Below are 6,000 nucleotides of genomic sequence, written 5' to 3'. Positions count from 1 at the left end.
AAGGGAAGCCATCGGCGTGGGGGAACCGATGTGGACCCTCCCTCTCTCCTCTTCTATTCAGACTGGCTTTGTGCCAGGCTCGGTTGTAAGTTCTCTCCAGGCATGAGCTCGGTTCGTCCTCACACACAGCCATGAAGTGTAGTCTGTGCTCCTCAAGTTTACCACGTACGCCAGTCACCTGGCAATCTTACCAAAATGCAGCGTTTGATGCAGTCGGCCTGGATGGGGCCTGAAAGTCTGCATTTCTACAGGCCCCGGGTGAGGCTGACGCTGCAGGTCCTTGGAGCACATTATGAACACTGAAGTTTTCTTAAGGATGTAGAATAGGCACAGAGATAGAGCCTAAGGAACTTGGCCAAGTCGTCACCTCATCAGTGGCTGAGCCAACCCTCTTTACTTGCTCAAGTCAACTGAACCTCAGGGAGGTCGGGAGGCCACTAAAGGGATGCTAAGGGGATAGCTCATCTATCAATGTTACTTTGTGCTGGGCCAAGTACTGTTTTTAACTGCGGGTTCAGAGCTAGAATTCAGATGGTGTTTGAACTTGGATGGGGAAAAAAATCCATCTTTATTTCTCTAGCCTCTAACTGAAATTTATCATTTTCTTCCACCATGAATGTGGTGGCAAATCTCTGCAAGATTAGCAGTGCCCGTGATCGATGATGGAGTTTAGGACACATGACAGAATTCAAGACATGCCACCTCCAAATATGCCACGTTAGAATACTGATTATTTTGAGCTAAAGGCACTTGAAAAACAGCAGGTTTGAAAAGGGCTCTCTGCCCTCCCTTTTTCTTTCTGAAAGCAAGAGACAAACTGCCATGTGAAAGATGCCCTATCTGTACCAGGAGGAAAGACACATTCTTATCACCAGAGACCAGGAGTTGAGGCTGAGAAAAATCTGTCCAGATTTGTTAAAATAACTCATCTCCCTCGAGTCTCCCCGTATATGTATTTTAGTTACTTTTCCATAATGCCCCTCTTTGGCCAACCTAGAATATAAGCACTTAGGCTTGGTCACTTTGGGTCTTCATTTCCTTACGAGGCCTCCTGTGTCACATAAAACTTCTATTAAATAAAATTTTATGCTGCTCTCTTGTTAATCTATCTTTTATTACAGAGCCCAGCTGAGAACCTAGACGGGCAGAAGGAAAAAGACATTTTTCCTCTCCTACACTTATCACCTATCACCAATAAAACCCCAGATCGTTTCATGCTATGTTACATTTGCTGAATATACATGAAGAATATCTTGAAATATTGTTTATGCTCTGCAGTATCTCCCAACTATGGCAATTATGAAAACCACTGCTCTATCTTGTTAATTAATGGGTTCATAAAGAAGCTTGTTTATTATTGAACGACCTATTTGTTTTAAAAAATATTTTGATAACTGTATTTCACGGTGATAGGTTTCTATTGCAATCCTATACACAGAATCCTCATTTCTAACAGGCTTCTGGGGGGGCGTGGGTTCCCCTGGCCCACGGACCATGGTTTGAGTAGCAAGGGTTGAGAGGACACTCAGGTTCACTGTAAACCTGCTGCTTTTGACCACAACTAGGAGAGAGAGAGGCTACGATCACCCAAAAAGCACATCTGTATTTCCCAAGGCAAACATAACTCAAGCCCCTCTTCACTGGATTATCCAGGGCCCAGCTTTGCTGTGCAAATTAGCTGTTCACCAAATTTTTGTCTAAAATCCACGTACGTACACCACTGGCAGACAGCACCATTCACAGGCAGTGTTTATTGGGTTTGCTTTCCAACTTTTCAGTTTCCGCCTGCTTGGGTGCAGTGTGATTGCATTTTGCATCGTTCTCTCTTCCTTGGTCCTCCTTTTGTCTCACTTACTTTTTACCCCACAGCAGCCTGGGTCAGTGTGCAAATGAAAGACTGTCCTGGGGAAGATGAGAATTCTCGCTGGGCTGCCTGTTGGAAAGAGATTGAAATAAAGATTGAAAAAAAAAATTCTCTTCCTTTTCGGAGCAAGTAGAGGCAGGTTTGTTGAAATCGCTACAAGGGACAACGTTGACATTTGAGCTTCTAAGAATACTTTTTTGGGAAGAAGTGTCTGTTATAGCACCCCCATTTGCCTCTGCTTCTTCTACATAGATTGGCTCCAGGGCTGGGTGGTTCAGTATGGTGGAGCTGGGCCCTGTGTGACCTTGGCAAGTTTCTTATTCTAGCTATAAAACGGGGCTCGTGACAGGGCCTATGGAGCTGGGCATTCCCTGTCTGTTTCCCACACCCATTCTTTGCCCAGGGAGGCTGACTACTGGGGACTACATCCCTCAGGCATCCTGGCTTCTGATTGGCTTCACCAAAGGGGGCACTGGCAGAAGACTTGTGATGGAGAATTTATTACCTGTTTCCTCCCTGCTCTGGGCTGCAAGCTGTACATTTCTCTCCGACCACAGCTCCTGCCGGGAAGATGCCTCTATAGCTTCAGGCCTGGGTATGTCTGTCAATTACCAAATTATTGCATCTCAGCTCCAAATTCACCCTTCAATACCTGCTCCGCAATAATGGGCAGGGTTCCTTCAAGTACCTCTCGTTGGCAGTGAGTGCAGTGTTAAGGTTTCTCAGTACAGGGTGCTAGAGGAACAATGTTGGCTCTGCCTGTTTTCATCCTTCACCCGCTTTCAGTCTCCGAGGTAGAGCCTGTTCCCAGGGCCTGGCCAATCAGATCACTGTCTCTTCATGGTCTTACTGACTGACTCAGAGATGGGCACATGGTCTAAGCTTCTCGAGTCAGAGTGAATCTCAGAGCTCCTGGCAGGAGCTACCCAAAAGGTACCTGCTCTTCCCTGTTGGACTTGAACTCGAGAAGAGGAGGCACTGGGCTGCTGCAGCCATGTCTTCACCTCGAAGGAAGAGTTTTGAGCACCCGGTGGAATATGAGAGTGAAGCTGACAAGTTACGGATTGTAAGATGGAGAGACACAGACTCCTTGAGACCTGGAGCTGCCCCTGCAGGTGGCAGGACCTTGGGACGTTTCGGTCATGTGAGCCTATGAGTGTCCTCTCTTTAAATTCTTTTCTCCACCATCACATTCCCTCCCCGTGTAAGCTGGTTCGAGTTGGGCGTTCTGCTATTTAGAAACATAATAATCCTGCCTGATACAGTATCCATTTTAATTTTTACAACATGGCTTTAGGAAGAAACTATTGATAAGTATCTCCTCTTTGCTGGGTACTTTACTGCCTCATCTCGTTTATTCCTCTCCTCATCTCATTTAATCCTCTCCTCATCCTTGCACAGCCCTTGGAGGAAGGTGTGATCATTATTCCCACCTTCTGGATGAGGAAAACGGTGCTCAGAGCAGTTAGGTGGGTAACTAGCTCAGGGCCGGCCTGCTAGTGAATGGTAGAAGCAGGACACAGCCCTTTCCACCAGCCCAGGCTGTCTCCCTGCAACGTGGAAGCCAGCCGTCCACCGACTCCAGTGCCCAGAGCCTTGCATCCCAGCAGAGGGAGCACATACTGGCCACAGGAAAGGGCAGGGGCGAAATCCAGATCCCCGAGTAGTTGTACGACGATGCAGTTCCCCCACATTCATTATCTAACTGCTAATGAAACGATCTCCAAATTGTGGTTCTGCCAAGTCTGTCGTAATGAAGTGCGAACATGAACTTGTAATTAGCAGCTGCTGCCGTGCAGGCAAATGAGAAATGTGCACAAGTCCCTTGAAACGTTAGACAAATTCAGGCTAGAGCGTCTCCCCGTTATCTTGTGTATGTTATTAATTTATCAAATCCTTTTCAGTGTTGCTAGTTGTGTTGGAGGCGGGGGGCATAATGAACAATGATAGCAATAACCACTATTTATTGAGCACTCACGATGGGCCAGATTCTCTTCTCGGTGCTTTATATCCTTTATTTAATCCTCATGTCACCCCAGTATGGTGGGTGTTAGTGTTCCTTTTTTTTACAGAGGACGAACAAGAGGTTCAGTAGTTCAGTAACTTGCCCAGGGATGCACAGCAAGGCAGTGGCTTGCCAGGAAATTGAATGTGAGATTCTCTGGCTCCAAAGCCCAAGATCATTCTGTTTGTTCTGGGACTTGCAACACTTTTGCTACTCCAGGTTACCCCATACTGGGTTACCCCACCCAGCATGTGCCTATTTGGGTGGTTCAGATGAAGAAAATTATGTGGATTGATTCCTCAGAAGACCAGCGTGCCTGGTTGGCAAGAGTTTATAGTTCAGTGTTAAGACACAGACAGTTAAAGGTATCTTGAGATGACAGATGCTAAGGTTTACAGGACCCTTCCTGGACTTCTAATTCAGACCCAGCCCAGCAGCCCCAGATGGGATAAGATCCAACAGCTGACGGCAACAGAAGAAAGGGAGTGCTTCTTTCCTGCAGGCAACCTCCCTTCCCCACAGCCGTCCCCAGTCACCTTGGCTGACTGTCACTGCTGAGCAATTTTTATGCCAATTGCAAAAGATCCCATAACTTCTAAAAGGAGGAGGCATTTCCCATGTAAATGACTTTGTGGAGAAACAGCTTTACAGCTTTTGTCCACTTAGCAGGGTGTGCACGGCCGCAGATATGATAGCATCAGAATAGAGAAAATAAAAGACATGGATACTAATAAGTGGATTTGTCTAGAGAATGAGTCTAAATACTTCTTTTCTGGGTTCAGTGTATGTGTAATAATACATATGATGGAATACCAACAGCTACCAAGTAATCCAGACCTAGGATAGACGTCGTCTTATCAGGGTCTTTATTTTCACCCTATTTTTAAAAGTAAGGCCGGTTGGTGGCTTTAAATTTATTTCAACAAACTTATTTATTGGTGTTTTTGCAGGTTGTTTGGATAAGCAGTCTGTTCTTTCCGGAAGAGAAATTAAAAAAATATATTTCAGGCTCTGTTTGATGGTTGCAAAGTCCCACAGTATCTTCTCATACGTTTAATTCACTAAACTCATGTGATAGAGCTTGTCTCCAAACAGAAATCATTGGGTGACCCTGGCGGGGGTGTGGGGGGAGGTGCTGTTTGCCTATGGTAATTGTAGTGTCAGTCAACAGGAGTAAGTTGTAATGAGATTCATGCCATGATATAGATGAACAAATATGGCTGATATGTCTGTGTATTTTATAGGTCTCTGAACAGAAGTAAGGAATTCACTGATTCATTTATTCATCCAACATTTATTGAGCACCTACTATGAGCCATGTGCTGTCCTAAACTGGGGATACTGTTGTGAAGGCCCCTGACCTCATGTTGCTGATCATCCAGTAAAGAGAGAAAGACCATGAGCAAATAAATATATAATGTGTTAGGTGATACATGGGTTTTAGAGGACAAAGCAGGGTAAGGGGACTGGGTTTTTTTAACATATAGATTTTATTATTATTCAGGTGTGGCAAAGCCAATAGATCAGGATCAGGGGTTGACTGCTATTGAAAAGATAGTTTTGTTACACTCACATATCTCAAGAGGAGGGGGTGTGCCCCCACGGGTCCCCACAGGGGAGCACTGGGGCTGGTTCTGAGGCTGAGGGCATGAGCTTTTATTGTGGTTTTTGAGGGAAGGGAATAGGGAAGGCAGGTAAGCAGTCTTAGAATTGGCTAGTTTGAATGATTTCAGTGGCTCTGCGGCATAGGGGCAGGACCCCAGTTGTCTGGTACCTGGTCCTGGGACGTTAGGACAGGTGGATAGGAGTGTGAGAGCTGCATAAAAGAGGTAGTTGGGGTTAGAGGTCTGGATTGGTTGGTTTGCATATGAAAAGCATGCTGTTACTGTCTCTAGGAATTGGCCAGCTAGGGGAGACGCAGTCTCTTCAGGGTCTGCAAGGCTACAGATATCAAAGCATCAGAACAGAAAAAATAAAAGACATGGATACTACAATGGGGACCTGTTAGGAGTGTGGTCTTGTATACAGGGCTGCAGCGATGAGGTCAGATAAGGCCTCTCTGTTTTAGGACACTTGAGTAGAGACCCGAGTGAGGAGAGGGAGTGAGTGATGTGGGTATATCTTAGGGGAG

The sequence above is a fragment of the Rhinolophus sinicus genome, linkage group LG13 (assembly GCF_036562045.2).
Source record: "Rhinolophus sinicus isolate RSC01 linkage group LG13, ASM3656204v1, whole genome shotgun sequence".
Taxonomy (NCBI): domain Eukaryota; kingdom Metazoa; phylum Chordata; class Mammalia; order Chiroptera; family Rhinolophidae; genus Rhinolophus; species Rhinolophus sinicus.
The sequence above is the reverse complement of the archived record's forward strand: the minus strand, read 5'-3'. Positions refer to the sequence as shown.